The sequence below is a fragment of the Alligator mississippiensis genome, chromosome 16, assembly GCF_030867095.1.
Source record: "Alligator mississippiensis isolate rAllMis1 chromosome 16, rAllMis1, whole genome shotgun sequence".
Taxonomy (NCBI): Eukaryota; Metazoa; Chordata; order Crocodylia; family Alligatoridae; genus Alligator; species Alligator mississippiensis.
The window spans coordinates 14,374,707-14,391,602 of record NC_081839.1 but is presented as its reverse complement, the minus strand read 5'-3'; the positions used below and the strand labels follow the sequence as shown (position 1 = coordinate 14,391,602).

The following is a 16,896-nucleotide window of genomic DNA, read 5'->3' as shown; positions in this document are numbered from 1 at the left end:
TGGGTTAGCATGTGATACTTATAAAACAGCACTGGGGAAGTGAGGCTAAGGTTGTGAGTTCAAGCCTCACCTAGAGCATTTAACTTTTAGTTGGGATGCTGAAGCAAGCATGTGTGCACCCTTCGCTCCTGTGCGGTGGTAAGGAACCAGCAGCAGCAGCAAGGTGAGCTGGGCCAGCTGTAGGGAAGTGGGAAGGGGTTTTCTCCCATCCCTATTTAGTTGAGGGGAGAGCAGGAGGAGTCTGAACTGCGCATCAGCATCATTGTCTTCAGTGTTCAGGTGAGTGCACAGAAGGGAGTCTTAAGAGAAAGTTAAAGCATTGTGGGTTAGGACACACGGAGGTCAAGGGGAAAGGGACCTGGTGATGGGGGTCTGCTACAGACCACCACATCAAGGAGCAGAGCTAGACTGGGAATGCTTGAGGCAGCTCTCAAAGGCCGTACAGTTTAGGGACATGGTTGTCATGGGGGACCTAAACTACCCTGACATCTGCTGGGAAGAGCAGTCAGCCAAATCCAACCGTTCACCTAACGCAGGAAGTATATGGTCCCACTGGACTTGGTGTTGGCTATGCGGGATGACCTGGTAGGGGAACTACAGATCCGTGGTCACCTTGGGGACAGTGACCACCACTCACTCAATCAAATTCATCATACGGTGTAGAGCGGGTAAGATAATAATAGGGTGGAGGTGCTTGACTTTAGGAAGGCTAACTTCAGCGTGCTCAGTTTAATCAGCGATGCACTGCAGGATAGGAGTATTGGCGAGATGGGAGTCCAGGAAGGGTGGTCGTTCCTAAAGGAAGCGATCCTTCAGGCACAGAGGGAGATGATCCCAGTGCGAGGGAAAGGGGAGAAAGGGGACAAAAAACCTCCTTGGCTAAACACAGACATCCAGAAAAGCCTAAGGGCAAAAAAAATAAAAAAGAAGGCATATAGGTGGTGAAAGCAGGAGGAAGCTACCAAGGAGGAGTGTATCTACTTGGCCCGCACTTGCAGGGAGGCAGTTAGAAAGGCCAAAGCAACTACAGAGCTGAGGCTGGCAACACAAATTAAAGACAACAAGAAGTCTATTGTCAGGTATGTAGGGAGTAAAAGGAAGGCGCAGGGCAGCACAGGACCCCTACTGAAGAAACAGGACCGATTAGTGACAGACAGGGGGGACAAGGCTGAGCTATTCAATGAGTTTTTTGCCTCAGTGTCCTTGAACAAGGGTCAAGATCAGTCTCCTAACAGGTTCTTAGATGGGATCAGAGGGATACCAGCCTACCAACTGTCAACGCTGACGTGGTGCAGAGTCACTTGGATGGACTGGATGTGTTTAAGTTAGCAGGCCCAGATGCGCTGCACCCGCGAGTACTAAAGGCATTTGCCGGTGTCATAGCAGAACCACTGGCACGGCTGTTTGAGCACTCGTGGCATTCGGGTCAGGTCCCAGAGGACTGGAAAAGGGCCAATGTGGTCCTCATTTTCAAGAAGGGGAGGAAAGAGGATCCAAGTCATTATAGGCCAGTCAGCCTCACCTCCACCCTTGGAAAAGTCTGTGGAAAGATTATTAAGGATCATATTTGTGGGAGTCCAGCGGGAAAAATACTGCAGCAGGGCAACCAGCATTGATCCATAGCAGGTGGATCATGCCTGACTAATCTGGTTTCATTTTATAACCAGGTCACAAAATGGTGATGCAGAAGTAGAGGTGGATATTGTTTTTTTGGATTTTAGGAAGACCTTCGATACGGTATCTCATCCCATTCTCTTAAATAAATTAAGAGGCTGTGACTTAGATGTTTACACGGTCCGGCGGGTGGCAAATTGGCTTGCAGGTCACACCCAGAGAGTGGTAGCTGATGGGTCAGTATCGACCTGGAAGCATCTGGGTAGTGGGGTCCCACCGGGCTCAGTCCTCAGACCTGTACTCTTCAGTGTCTTCATCAGTGACTTGGATGTGGGCGTGAAGTGTCCTCTGTGCAAGTTTGCAGATGATACTAAATTGTGGGGTGAAGTAAACACTCTGGAAGGTAGGGAATGACTGCAGGCAGACCCAGACAGGTTGGAAAAGTGGGCTGAACACAACAGGACGCAGTACAACAAGGACAAGTGCAGAGTACTGCACCTAGGACGTAAAAATATCCAGCGCACCTACTGGCTAGGAAATGACCCTGTCAGCAGCACAGAAGCGGAAAGGGATCTCGGAGTCCTAGTGGACTCCAAGATGAATATGAGTCGTCAGTGTGACGAAATCATCAGCAAAGCTAACTGCACTTTATCGTGCATCAGCAGATGCATGACAACTAGAACCAAGGAGGTGACACTTCCCCTCTATGCGGTACTGGTCAGACTGCAGTTGGTGTATGGCGTCCAGTTTTGGGCGGCTTACTTTAAGAAGGATGTGGACAGCTTCAAGAGGGTCCAGAGGAGAGCCACTTGTACGGTTCAGGGTTTACAGGATAAGCCCTATGAGGAGAGACTAAGGGACCTGGACCTCTTCAGCCTCCACAAGAGAAGGCTGAGAGGTGATCTTGTGGCCAGCTACAAATTCATTAGGGGGGCGCAGCAAGGAACCGGAGATGCTCTGTTCACCAGGACGCCTCTTGGGGTAACAAGGAACAATGGTCACAAACTGACATAGAGCAGATTTAGGCTAGATATCAGAAAAAATGTCTTCACAGTAACGGTGGCCAAAATTTGGAATGGGCTTCCAGGGGAGGTGGTGCTCTCCCCTACCTTAGGAGTCTTTAAGAGAAGGCTGGATAGGCATCTGGCTGGGGTCATCTGACCCCAGCACTCTTTCCTGCCTAGACAGAGAGTCAGACTCAATGGTCTGTTGAGGTCCGTTCCAACCCTAGCATCTATGAATCTATTTATTTATGAATCTTGTGTTTGAAAGCTTATCTAACTTATAGATTCATAGATGCTAGGGTCAGAAGGGACCTCAATAGATCATCGAGTCCGACCCCCTGCATAGGCAGGAAAGAGTGCTGTGTTTAGATGACCCCAGCTAGATGCCTATCCAACCTCCTCTTGAAGACCCCCAGGGTAGGGGAGAGCACCACCTCCCTTGGGAGCCCGTTCCAGACCTCGGCCACTCGAACTGTGAAGAAGTTCTTCCTAATGTCCAATCTAAATCTGCTCTCTGCTAGCTTGTGGCCGTTATTTCTTGTAACCCCCGGGGGCGCCTTAGTGAATAAAACCTCACCAATTCCTTTCTGTGCCCCCATGATGAACTTATAGGCAGCCACAAGGTCGCCTCTCAACCTTCTCTTGCGGAGGCTAAAAAGGTCCAGGTTCTCTAGTCTCTCCTTGTAGGGCTTAGCCTGCAAGCCCTTAACCATATGAGTGGCCCTTCTCTGGACCCTCTCCAGGTTATCCACATCCCTCTTGAAGCGTGGCGCCCAAAACTGCACTCCAACTGTACTCCAACTGCAGTCTGACCAGCGCCCAATAGAGGGGAAGTATCACCTCCTTGGATTTGTTCGTCATGCATCTCCTGATGCACGATAAAGTGCCATTAGATTTTCTGATGGCTCCGTCACACTGCCGACTCATGTTCATCTTGGACTCTACTAGGACTCCGAGATCCCTTTCCGCTTCCGTGCCACCCAGCAGGTCATTCCCTAGGCAGTAGGTATGCTGGACATTTTTCCTCCCTAGGTGCAGCCCTTTGCATTTCTCCTTGTTGAACTGCATTCTGTTGTTTTCTGCCCATTTGTCCAACCTGTCCAGGTCTGCTTGTAGTTGTTCCCTGCCCTCCGTCATGTCCACTTCTCCCCACAGTTTTGTGTCATCCACAAAGTTGGACAGAGTACACTTCGCTCCCTCGTCCAAGTCGCTGATGAAGACATTGAAGAGAAATTTAATTCCAACCGTGCAGTTGGTCCAATAAAAGTCACCACACCCAAAAAATCCTTGCCTTTTGCATACTTCCTGGATCATCACAGCTAAAACACCACTCTTAACAAAGAGTGCTCAACCTTTTTGTCTGGTGAGACGGATGGACAGTGCCCAATCCATGTGCAAGCAGTACGCAGTCAGTGGTTCCAATCTGGGGCCCAAGGAGTTTATGACAGGGTCCCATCCAGCTGTCCAGAGGGGGGTAGGGCGCAGCCCCGTCCTGATCCAGCATGAAAAGGGATTTTTGGCCAGCCCCAATCGAAGCCCATGGAGGGAGGAAAGGTACAGGCATGACAAGAACCCAATCCATCGGCAATGGGGGGGGAGGGGGGTGCCTCACCGAAGGAAAGAGTTTAGACAGGTGAGAAACCGCCAAATATCCCAACTGTGGGGAGCCCAATGGGGCAGGTATCGTAGCTCCACAGGCTGCAATTGGCCCAAGGACCAGAGGTTGAGCACCCGTGCTCTAACACTATCATCAAAACGCTATAACAATATTTATTATGCTTGCAAGCATTGAATCCGAGCACTTACAGCAGGGCTCGCAGGAAGATTCTAGCTATCCCACGCTGCCTGACTCCCAGGGAAGCTCACTAGCAAAGAATCCACCTCGCCCCCTCCACTCCCAATCTCTCCCAACGTCATCTTCTTCCGAGCTAGCCCTTCATTCCACACACATCTAGCTTGTCATTCCCCATACACAACCTTCATTCCAGCCTGCCTGCAAGTCACTGCTTGGGTGACTGGAGGCAGCAGGCACACATGTCTCTGCACACACATCCCCAGGGCCTGCATGCACCCAGGCAGGGTCCTGGGAGTAGCACCAATGGCTGGATGCAGGGAAGTGTATGATCAGTGGGGGTTGGAGGTCCGGGACTTGGGGACTGTGTGTGTCTGTGTGTGTGTGTGTGTGTGTGCGTGCGTGCGTGCGCGCGCAGGGGGGATGGGCACCTGCCAGATATGGGGGAAGATAGCCGGGCGCCAAGGCTGTATCAGGGCAGGGGGGACGGGAGGGGTAGGCACCTGCCCCTTCAGCAAGAGAAGGAGGCATCGGGGGGAGCTGCATAGGTGGGCTGGTGGCACTTGGGCTGGTGCTCATACTTGTATGGGCAGAGCAACTGGGAGACGCTGCTGGGGGACGCGCTGGAGGGACCGTGACCAGGCTGCCTGGTGAGGCATGGCAGCCCCAGACCAGGGCAGGGGGGGCCGCCACAGGCCTCCCCTCCTCCCTCCAGCCTGTGCTGGGGCTGGACTCTCTCCGCTGAAATCCGCACAAACTGCGGGACTTCGGCCCGGATGGCACAGGGGCAGCTGGGGGCTCCCTTTAGCAGGGCTGGGGGAAGGCAGGTCGGGACTGGTCACTAATCTTCATAAATAGGTCCTGGTACAAAAAAAGTTGAGAACCACTGTCCTAGACCTCCCATCTCTTTAATGGGCATTTATTTCCTTGCCATTGTACACCCACCTTTTCTCTTACATTAGCATATCACTTCATCCTGCCAACTGAAGCATTTGGATTGTCTGCCTGGCTGCCTCTCTCAAGTCATACTTTCCTGAAACTGTCCTGCTTGAACCTGAGATGATAAAATAACACACTACCTATTACTTTACAGTTCTTAATTCCTACATGTTTAATTTTTTTTTAAGTTACAGTAATCAAATATCCAAATAAGTTAAGAGCTATGATGCTATGCGATTGCCAGGTCAAGGTTAAATGCAGTTTTAGTAAAAACAAAACCCTTCTTTCTCTAAATCAAATTTGCTTAGTATATAAGGGAACAGGTGGAAGAAATGGGGTGTTTTTTTTCATTCCAGACCTACACACTACTCCTGAATTTAAAAGCCAAACTGACCTCTTGCCTATTTATACATCATGACAGGTGGTAAAAGAAGATATTCTTACATAATCGTTTTTCAGATTTTGTTCTGTTCAATCACTTCTGTTCAATCACAAAGTCCCCCCCTCCCTGTGTTTTTCCTTTTTGGTCCAAATCCTCCAACCAAGAGAGAGAGAACGGTCCCAAGGCTTAAAATAGTAATTTATCAGCATGAAGCTCATGTGTGTTTGCACAACAACCAGTGCAATCAGTGGGCTAATGTGGCCTACAAACAGTACCAAAATAAAACTAACCTGTAAAAACTCTAATATCCCATGCTGTATCTATTAAGTCTCATTTCCTTTGTTTGGTTTACTCTAGCTAAGCGAATGAAGTCATAATACTAGATTGATTAGCTGCTTTAAAGGTAAGACCTGCCTTAGCTTTGCTGTGTATTTGTAAAACTACAGTTTCACACCCCACTTCTGCAAATGATTATGCATACATTTAGCCTCATGCGCTAATAGTCTTACTGAGTTTAACAGCTCATTTGTCGAAAACTATGCACACACAGACTTGGCCTTCGAATACAAATGGAGCTTTTTCAGACTATATCTTTTCAGGATAAGAACTAACAAACAGGCCACAGTGACAAATGCAGTTGCGTCGACACAAACGGGAATTTTCATTTCATTTACACGCACCTTAAGTCTTTATTTGCGTTTGTACAGCATCTGCTACAACAGAACTTTAGTCAGGATTGTCACCTCTCCTCATCGAAGGACATACAAATAATTAACACAGTAATCAACTATCATGGTTATCTAGTATACAGAATATGTAGCAGGGCACTGGGATGTGCCTGATCCTTTAGGAGAGCAAGCAGCCTGAGAGGCTGCTTTTAGGGGGCAGGGGGGAGCTAATGAGGGACTCACCTGGCTGGAAGAGGGCTCAGGCTGGAGCTACATGAGCCCAGAGTCTGCACCAGTCTGTTCGTTTCTCCCCAGCTACTACACAGTGCAGAACTCCTGGCTCCGGGTCCCTGAAGGGAAGTGGATTTTGGCTGAACAACTCTACAGGTCTGGAAACAGAGGCAAGTTTCTTGGACTGAGGAAGACTGGGTTTACAGGCAAGTGGTCTTTATGTTACACCTCTAAAGATTGAGGTGTCTGCCAGACAGCGGTGATGTTACTTATTTATGTTTAGCCTTGAACCCTGGGGGTGCAGCCTCAAGGCTTGCTTAGAGAGCCAGTATCCCAGGAGCCCTCACACTGAGGGTGGGACCCAGGGAGGGGTCCCAGAACTGAAAAAAGGCTGAGACCCAGATCACGAGGTCCAAGAGGCCCAGAGCCACCTGTGTCCAGGGCTGGGCGGGGGAGGGGTCTGAGCGCTCAAGGGGCCAGAGTGTATAAGAAGGAAAATCAAAGGGAGAACATCTCTGAGGCTTAGGGCGTGGAGTAGGGGAGGAAAAGGAACCACTCAGTTTGCCCTGAAGGCTAGGTCCCTGTAGGGCACCTGTAGTCAGGCCGAGAGGAACCTACCAAGGTTGGATGTCTGGATAGAGGCCAACGGGGCCTCAGACCCAGTGGAAACTTACTGGATTCGGGCTCACTCTAAGGCCTGCTAGCAGCCTCCTTGAATCAACCTGTAATATTAAGAGCAAGGCACGGCTGGTGAACAATGGAGAGAGAGTGACATTAGGGCTGGAGCAAGGCAGGAGCAGCAAGGCCGCTAGGGGTGTCATGGCAGCCCCTGTGGCTGTGAGCCTGTCACAGAGTACTTCTATTTTTTCCTTTGAAAGGAAAATATAAAGTAGTGATAAAATTATGATCGCATAATCTGTGATTCCATGACTTGTTTATTTAAAATTGGTTTAATGGACCACCGATAGTGCAGTGCAGCCCCAACAGTTTCACACGGCAGGCCAGACTGTCAGTGGCCAGTACATTCGTGGGCTGGATCCAGGTGTTCCTGCTCTGGCACGAGTGGGCACCATCTGGCCAGGTGGGGGACAAACTGGCTTCAACACAGCCCTGATGGGGAAAGGAGCTTGACCCATCCTTGTGAAGAGGGAAAGAAGGCTAGCCAGGTGACCTTGTAGGGAGGGAAAGAGTGCGTGGCCTGGCCCAACCTGGCCCTGCAGGAAAGGAAGGGGACACGGTCCAACCCTGATCCCGAAGTGGGGGAACGTGGCCCAGGCCCACGGGGGAAAGAGGCATAGCTTGGCTCAGACCAGCCATGCAGGTACTGGGGCTTGGGGATTTGGCAGGGGAAAGTGGGGGGGAGGCTGTGTTCATGGCCACCACTCGCTTGCTGCCAATTCCCCAGACCCATGGGGAGCCCCACAAGCCAGATGCGATGGCTCCATGGGGCTGCATTTGGCCCAGGGCCTGGAAATTGAGCAACCCTTGTCTAGTAGATGCATAATACAGCAATTTATATTTGCTCAGAGAGATAATTAATAAAACATAAATATCAATGAAATGTTAGTTAAAATTTCAAAAGATTAAAAAAATACCTGTCAGCATTTTCATTTTTACACTCAGCCTTGTATGGATAGCCATTTTAATAATATAACATTAGGTATCGTTTTCAAAAGATCCTGCCTGTTTGAAAATATGCACAAGTGGAGCAGCTGTAAATGCTTCACAACACGTTGTAGCACTGAAAGAAGAAGAAAAAAAAGTTAATTTCTCAATTAGTGAATTAGTTCACATTTTGGACTGTAAAAATACCCACGGTTAGTTCTGTAGACAATACAGTTAGAAATCCTTTCCAAGAGTTACAAAAGTTCCATGTCCAATACAAATCACCATTTCCAAAGATATTAACAGAGCCAACAAACAGTCTTCAAAGCAACCTTGAAAACAGCACAAGAAAAGCTGGAAAGTAGGGTCTGATGCTTTTCCACCACAAATCATACTAGCCTATCTTCAAAAAGGCCCAAAGGTTCCCAAACAGTTACGACTTTTATTCCCTACCAGCCTTTACTAGACCTGAACTAGCAGCTTAAAAGTCAAAATTTTTCATTCTATTTTTAATCCGTCTTGTTTTTTGTTTTAAATCTATTTTTAATCTTTCTTGTTTCCCCAAGAAAAGCCATTTTAAGGATCCAATCCAACTGACACTGAGATGAATGGGAGTCTTTTCACTGACTTCACAGAGTACTGAATCAAGCCCAAAGCATTCATAGTGGATGATTTCCTCTTTGGAACCCCGCCCCCCACTCCACAAGGGAAATCACCTATCAGTTATGATACCACGTACCAATGTAAAAGCAGAGACTCGCCAAAACAAAAGCAAAACACTCAACCTCCATCAATCATTGTTAAAACAGAAACACGTTTCTAAGTACGGTATGTAAATCAGGAAGAAGAGGGGCTTTTTTCAGAACTGAGGAAATCAGGGCTGTTAGTCTTAATTTTACACAGAAGAGCAATTTTAAAACTATCCCACACTAAATCCTAAGATTAATGTAAAAAGATGATACTATCTCACCAGAGAAAAGGGTTTAGACAGGTGAGAAACAGAATCTAGTATTCATGGAAGGGTAATTATTGGTTTGGCTAGACACTTTTTCTTCTATTTGCTCTTATATTTCCCAACCTTAAAATACATTGTACCTTCTCTTTGGGTGTGAATCATACAGTATTTCATAACAATACTTTACCCATTTAAAGGTAAAAATCCCAGTGATACAACATTCAAATTGGAAGATTTAAAATTATAGCAAAAACTGGAATAAATATCCCCCACCACAATTCTGCCTAGATAAGTCTTTTGGTTTCTATTTAACAAAAGAAGATTGACAAATATAATTCTTCCTACATGTTCAAGTTAACAGGAACACAATGATTCATATACACTACAGTACTAAAATAACTGCATTACTGGACTCACTTTTGGCATCTAAACCTATTACTTATGTTCACTTGCAAATTTTAAAAGCCTTGGTGGGGTGATATAGTTGGGGGTAGTCCTGCTTCAAGCAGGGCATTAGACTAGGTGACCTCCTGAGGTCCCTTCCAACCCTAATTTTCAATAATTCTGTTTAGCTTTGAGAGCTTTGAAACATGGAAAGTTTCATTCAAGAAGTGAGTTTCAAGATTTTTCCCCTCCCCCCGAAATGCAGGAGCATGTGAAATCAGATTTTACTGTAAGTATTTTTAAAGCGTAATTATAACTGCTATTGCTAAATGAATAGATCCTACTAGAAAGGTAAGCCAAGCAACTTCCTATGTCAGGGAGCAGATATGTAGTAAATTAACTCGAATCAAAGTGGTTCCATAACTTCATCAAGCACTTTCTCTTTTCTTTTCCTATGTGCATGCATGACTGTGCAAAGGGTGTGGGAAATAATGTTTCAAGCCTCACCTAGCCAGATAGTGTGCCTATTTAATTAAAATTAGTTTTAAAAAGTTACCAGCACAAGCTACACCTAGAAAAGCACCTGTGAATTGGTGTGCACTAGCTTAAATTAACCAGATTGAGTAAACCAGAGTTAAACTGGTTCAACTTTTTGTGTAAGCAAAGCCAGGAACTTTAGTGCCCTGACACCAGGAAATAACCAGGAACTTTAGTGCCCTGGGGAAGACAGCGCAGAGCGCTGGAGAGGGAAGTGAGGAGTGTCAAGTGCTGGAGAAACAAGGAGACAATTCCAGTCCTACTTAATGTCTTCACTGGAGCATTTCTGAAATCAGTCCCCATTAACAGGCATGAAAAATATATCCAGTTGCTGATGTTGTAGAGAAAGCTATCATCGTGGCTTCCTGTACCTAGTACAGTGGTTTCTCAGCCTTTTTCAGCTCCAGGCACCCTTCTGTAACTTGCCTGAATTTTGTGGCACCTGCATTTCAAAAACTAATTTCATTCATTTTTTCATTATGAAAAATAGTAGACTGACTCCCACCCCTACCTCTTGCCAAGAGCTTAGACCACAGCAGATACGAACGGCTTCTGATGCTATGGCTTCCCACCTGAAACCTCGAGGTTTGTCTTGTGAATCACATGCAGGTGTTTACATGTCTAATAGAGCTAATATCACAAAGGAGCCCAGCTGAGACTTACTCATTTCATGTACCAAGACAATCTTGTAAGGTCTCTTTATTTGGGATGTTGCAGGAAAAAAAATTATTTTTGCCAGATGCTTACAAGAGCTGACGTATCTCTGATTCAGCGAGTCTACGTGGTACAAACCACAACCAACACCATTCCTAAGGTTACTGCAGAAACTGAAGTGTTGAACCAACCTTAACTCATACACCTGGGCCCGTCCAGCAGGGCAGGCAGCACGGGCCAGGGGAAACAAGAACAGCACCAGCAACGGCTGCACGAGCCCATGAGCTTCCAGGGAAAGGGGTCGCCCGGATTCACCTCCCTGGGCTAAAACGGATCTCATTGGAAAGGGCGACTCCACCAAACTCTGTCCCCCGCACCCACCGCTCTGGGGATCGAGTGCTCAAACCCACCCGGTGCTCGACTCGCACTCACGCACTCGGTATGTGAGCCCATGCAGCCACATACATGCACGTGTGTGTGCGTGTGTGTGTATATACATACATGCATGCTCACGCATCTGCATGTGTAGGTGTATACACACAGTGCACCTGCAGCATATAGGGTACAGCGTGCGTGCATGTGCATACTGTGTGCACAGTGTGCACGTGTTTGTGTGTGTACATGCAGGTGTGTGCACAGGCAGAAGTGTATGTGCATTGCCACACGCACTCTTTCCACATATGTATACCAACATATACACTTGTACACGTATACACATACGTGTGCATGTGGATATCCGCACCCGCGCCCCCCCTCGTACAAACACCCGTGGGCAACCCCTCGCAGCCCAGGACGACCCTGTCTCACGACGCCAGTCCCGGTCCCGGACTCTAGCGCAGCCGGGCCGCGTGTCTGCGCGGGGGGGGGCGGCTCTGGAGTGCGAACCGGCCACAACGCGCTGCTCCTGCCCCTCCGGCTCCTGCGGCTGTGCAGAGACCCGGCCTCCATCGGGGCGGTGCCGGCGCTGCCCCAGCGCTCACGTCGGTGCCGCAGGGTGTCAAAGCGGGCCTGAGGCGGCCTGGACACGCTTCCTCCTCCTCCTCCTCCTCCGCCGCCTGCTGCTGCCGAGCGCGCATGCCCGCGACACCCCCTCCCCCCCGCCGCTCCTGCCGCGTTTCCCGGCTCTGGCCCGCGGGGGCGACGGACGCAGTCCCGGCCCCAGCGCCAGCGGGGCGGGGCGTGGGCGCGGGCACGTGACTCCCGCCTCCGCTCCGCTCCGCTCCTGCCGCCCAGCCTGCGCTGCGCTGCGCTGCGCACGCGCCAACCCCTTGCTCCTCCCCCGCCGTTGTGCCGCGCGAGCTCCCCATTGGCCGCGGCGGCTCGGATTGCTGCGTGCAACCGCGACGGCGCCCTTGCGTGGCGGGAGCGGCGGTGCGGGACGCTGCCCGGCTCCGTGTCGCTGCGGGCTGTGCTGGGCGCTGCCCCCCCCCCCGGGCAGTGCGGGCGAGCGGCGGCCGGCAGGGGTTGTGCGGCGTGTTTGAGCCGTGCCGTGCGGGGCGCGCAGAGACGGGCTCCTCACTCGCGCGTGGTTGGTGTGGATGAGGGCTGGCCAGTAGCACTTGGGATTCTTGGCTATAAACTCCGTTCGTGTCTGCAAGGGGCGCTTTAAAAACCTCCAAGTCGGTGTCCTGTTTTGCACACACGGCTTCTGACATCGATGCTGGCATTTTACTTCCAAGCCAGTGGATTTGGCACACTTGCTGTCAGGCTTTGTCACTTCGGTTTAGAGGAGTAGCAATAGTCCGGTTTTCTGACGAGTTCGATTAGATTTGAGATGTCAGTTTTGACTTCACAGCTTTAAGCATGCACACTTCTGAAACCCCTTCATTTCCTTCCAGTGATTAACATGCAGGGTCTCTGGATAAGCGTGGGGGGTCAGGAGTAGTTGTAGGACCAGGGCTGTGAGAGGGGTGCCCGTCCCCGTGCTGGGTAGAAGAGGACAGGGCACAGGGGATTGCAAAGCTGGCCCACGGGCTCTGCAAATATCCCATGTAGGTTTCTTTCATTTCAGCCTTGCCTCATAGACTGCGGGATGAGAGAGATCCTGTGTGTCAGACTACAGCAGGGCTTCAGTAGTCTTCCCCCGTGGCTACTGCGGAGTACAAAGCTGTTACAGCACAATGGCACCGAGAAACGGGCAATAAGTCACAAAGAGACCTCTCTGACGTTGCAAAGACGTGCATGCCCGAACAGTTCAGCGGGGGCCACTATCCCTCGTTTCGTTTTCACCACTGCGAGGAGCAAAAGCACTGCTGTCTCTGGGATCCCGCTTGGTGGTTTATTCTGTCTATTCTGCATGAAAGGAGCCGTCACTGAATGTTTTCAGCTAAAATCTCTTGTACTCTTACAAGTGTAATAAAATATGGACATACCTGGCTGCGGAGACTGTTATTGTAGGGAAGTGGTTGTGATTTACTTGGATGTCACAAATAGCCTCTCAGGAAGGACGGTGGGGCCACAGCACAAGCTGGTGCGTTCTGTCCTGTCCAAGTGTTTCCCTTTGTACAAGTAGATGGTGAAAGGATTGTGACTTGAGCTGAGACGTAATCCATTCTGGTCCTCTGTCAAGTCATCTATAAATCCGTATTTATGAAGTCAAAAGATAAATGTTGCCTGAAACAAACTAGATTCATAGATTCATAGGTGTTAGGGTCGGAAGGGACCTCAATAGATCATCGAGTCCGACCCCCTGCATAAGCAGGAAAGAGTGCTGGGTCTAGATGACCCCAGCCAGATACTCATCTAACCTCCTCTTGAAGACCCCCAGGGTAGGGGAGAGCACCACCTCCCTTGGGAGCCCGTTCCAGACCTTGGCCACTCGAACTGTGAAGAAGTTCTTCCTAATGTCCAATCTAAATCTGCTCTCTGCTAGCTTGTGGCCATTGTTTCTTGTAACCCCCGGGGGCGCCTTGGTGAATAAAACCTCACCAATTCCCTTCTGTGCCCCCGTGATGAACTTAAAGGCAGCCACAAGGTCGCCTCTCAACCTTCTCTTGCGGAGGCTGAAAAGGTCCAGTTTCTCTAGTCTCTCCTCGTAGGGCTTGGTCTGCAGGCCCTTGACCATACGAGTTGCCCTTCTCTGGACCCTCTCCAGGTTATCCGCATCCTTCTTGAAGCGTGGCGCCCAGAATTGCACGCAGTACTCCAACTGCGGTCTGACCAGCGCCCGATAGAGGGGAAGTATCACCTCCTTGGACCGATTCGACATGCATCTGCTGATGCACGATAAAGTGCCATTGGCTTTTCTGATGGCTTCGTCACACTGCCGGCTCATGTTCATCTTGGAGTCCACTAGGACTCCAAGATCCCTTTCCACCTCTGTGCCACCCAGCAGGTCATTCCCTAGGCTGTAGGTGTGCTGGACATTTTTCCTCCCTAGGTGCAGCACTTTGCATTTCTCCTTGTTGAACTGCATCCTGTTGTTTTCTGCCCACTTGTCCAACCTATCCAGGTCTGCCTGCAGCTGTTCCCTGCCCTCTGGCATGTCCACTTCTCCCCATAGCTTTGTGTCATCTGCAAACTTGGACAGAGTACATTTGACTCCCTCGTCCAAGTCACTGATGAAGACATTAAAGAGTATCGGTCCAAGGACCAAGCCCTGCGGGACCCCACTGCCCACACCCTTCCAGGTCGAGACCGACCCATCCACCACGACTCTTTGGGTGCGACCCTCTAGCCAATTCGCCACCCACCGGACTGTGTAGTCATCCACATCACAGCCTCTTAACTTGTTCACCAGTAGGGGGTGGGATACTGTATCGAAGGCCTTCCTGAAGTCTAAGTATACGACATCCACCCCTCCTGTGTCCAGGCGTTTCGTAACCTGGTCATAGAGACTAGATTGGTCAGGCACGATCTGCCCGCCACGAACCCGTGCTGGTTTCCCCTCAGCATAATTTGTCCTGCCGGGCTCTCACAAATGTGAGCCTTGATAATTTTTTCAAAGACTTTGCCAAGGATGGAGGTGAGACTGACTGGCCTATAGTTGCCCGGGTCCTCCTTCCTCCCCTTTTTGAAAATGGGGACCACGTTAGCCCTTTTCCAGTCCTCCGGGACTTGGCCCGCGCGCCACTAGCGTTCAAATATTCCTGCCAGTGGCTGTGCAATGATGTCGGCCAGTGCCTTCAGCACCCTCGGATGGAGCCCATCCGGGCCTGCCGACTTAAAGGCATCCAGTTCCTCCAAGTGACTCTGCACCACCTCAGGGTCTACGCATGGCAGTCTGGCGCCTTGCTGCTGCCTCTCTACAACCCCAGTGAGAGACTTGTCGTGCCCCTCGCTTAGGAACACTGAGGCAAAGAACTCGTTGAGGAGTTCAGCCTTGTCCCCCCTGTCTGTCACCAATTGTTTCTGCCCATTGAGTAGGGGTCCTTTTCCTCCCTGGGCCTTCCTTTTACTCCCAATATATCTAAAAAACAATTTCTTGTTGTCTTTTACTTGGGATGCCATCCTCAGCTCCATGGTAGCTTTGGCCCGTCTAACTGCCTGCCTACAAGCACGAGCATAGGTAATACATATTTTTGAATATTCATCAGACGTACCAGTTTCAGCGGCCAGGGATTAAGGCTGCTGACACATGTTCATGTACATGTTAATCACACCACAAATAGGAACAGCCCCAGAGCCCAACGCAGCTCGTATCGCTCCAGAGCCCCTCGCACTGTGCCATGTCTGGGGAGCCACTGCTCTGTTGTGGGAGCGAGGGGGCAAGTCTGGGAGCCCTGCCAAGGGGTGAAGCTTTCACAGCACAGGCCTGATGGGAAGCCCCTCGTCCTGTCTCCCTGGGAGCCTGGTCCTGCATCCAGGTTTGTATCTCCTCTCCTCCCCTCCCAGTGCTCTGGACCTGCACAGAGTGAGTTGGGGCACTCAGAGCCCAGGGCTCTCCTCTCTGAGCCTCCAGCTCAAAGCACTGGTGAGGGCCCTTCGTGCTCCCTGTGAACCATGCACTGATCTCAGCAGCTGCAGCAACCAGAGGCCCAGAGATGAACAGTGCTGCATGGACCCCGTGTCTTTGCTATCCCCATGTCATTCTAGTTGTGACCACACAGTAAGGGCAATAATTATTACTAGGGATTTAATGGAAATAGAATTACATGGGCTCCTGTAATCATAAAAAGTAGGGCTGGAAGGCACCTCAGGAGGTCTCGTCTAGTCCAAGCCCCTGCTTTGTATTGTTATGCAAGAGACAAATCAATGTCTGAAAAATCACATCAAAATCAATATATCCAACATATAGACAAATATCCAAATATATCCAATAGATTCAAAATTGCATAAAGATCAATATAACCAGGAAAGTTATCAACCAAAAAAATCCTTTCCTCTTCCTATGCCCCGGACCACAGCTACAGCATCCCTCCACCGCCTCCATTACATATGACATGTTAATGAAGTTAAGTGTAAAAAATTCTGTCAAACTTCAGCCCCAGCCCCATGGTCCTGCCCCAGCGTGCTCCAGCCCTCGACAGACCACGGGCTACCCTGCATCCACTCTCCAGGCTGATCCTGGCTGTCATCGTACAGGTGCGCGTATGGAGCGAACGAGGACTGCAACCACCGCACCTCCATGCTCTCAGCGCTCATCTCAGGGGAGAGGCAGCAAGGAAGGGCTGCGACTTCTCCCACAGAGGCAACAAGTGGCCTGTCCAGTCCAATCACTCTGAACTGGGCTGGGGAAGAGTGCAAGACCAGAGGGAAGTGAAACTGGAAAGAAGTCATGAACAGTGTCAGTGCAGCTTCAAACACACCAGACCATAAAGGTGGACTGTAACAGGGGGCCTCCTCAGGGCCACTTTCCCTGCAGCCTGCCCATCTGTTCTTGGGCCAACCGCCCGTGTTCTCTCCCACCATGCCTTGATGTTAATTGATGAATAGAGATGTTAATAAGCGGGAGGCTGCCCATTTTCTGCCCCAGTGCCAGGGTCCACTATCTGCGGCTCCTTTCCTCCCCTACACCACAGCCCAAGCCTCGCAGATGGCATCTAGGTGTGCTTATCATCACCAGCCCCACAATCCTATCAGGACCCCTCCAAGATCCCTCCATTCAGGCAGCCTACCTCGCCTTCATTCAGCTATCTAGCTCCCTGAAACTATTTTCCCCCTTGGGTGTGGTCCCCCCAGGACCCTTGGCT

At 50.1% G+C, this 16,896-nt stretch overlaps 1 protein-coding gene and 1 long non-coding RNA gene across 2 annotated transcripts in view; one reads left to right on the top strand and one right to left on the bottom strand.

The window, feature by feature from the left end:
- Nucleotides 1–11,703, bottom strand: part of LOC132246578 (uncharacterized protein T26G10.4-like) — a 35,451-nt gene extending 23,748 nt beyond the window's left edge. The window contains exon 1 of the mRNA XM_059719847.1: nucleotides 5,356–11,703. The gene's annotated coding sequence lies outside the window, so the exon portion shown is untranslated. The remainder of the gene's footprint in view (nucleotides 1–5,355) is intronic.
- A 315-nt stretch (nucleotides 11,704–12,018) lies between these two features.
- On the top strand, nucleotides 12,019–13,142 carry LOC132246579 (uncharacterized). The gene is made up of 2 exons (XR_009457972.1): nucleotides 12,019–12,293; nucleotides 12,777–13,142. It is a non-coding gene; the product is annotated as an uncharacterized LOC132246579 (long non-coding RNA).
- Nucleotides 13,143–16,896: the final 3,754 nt, after the last annotated feature.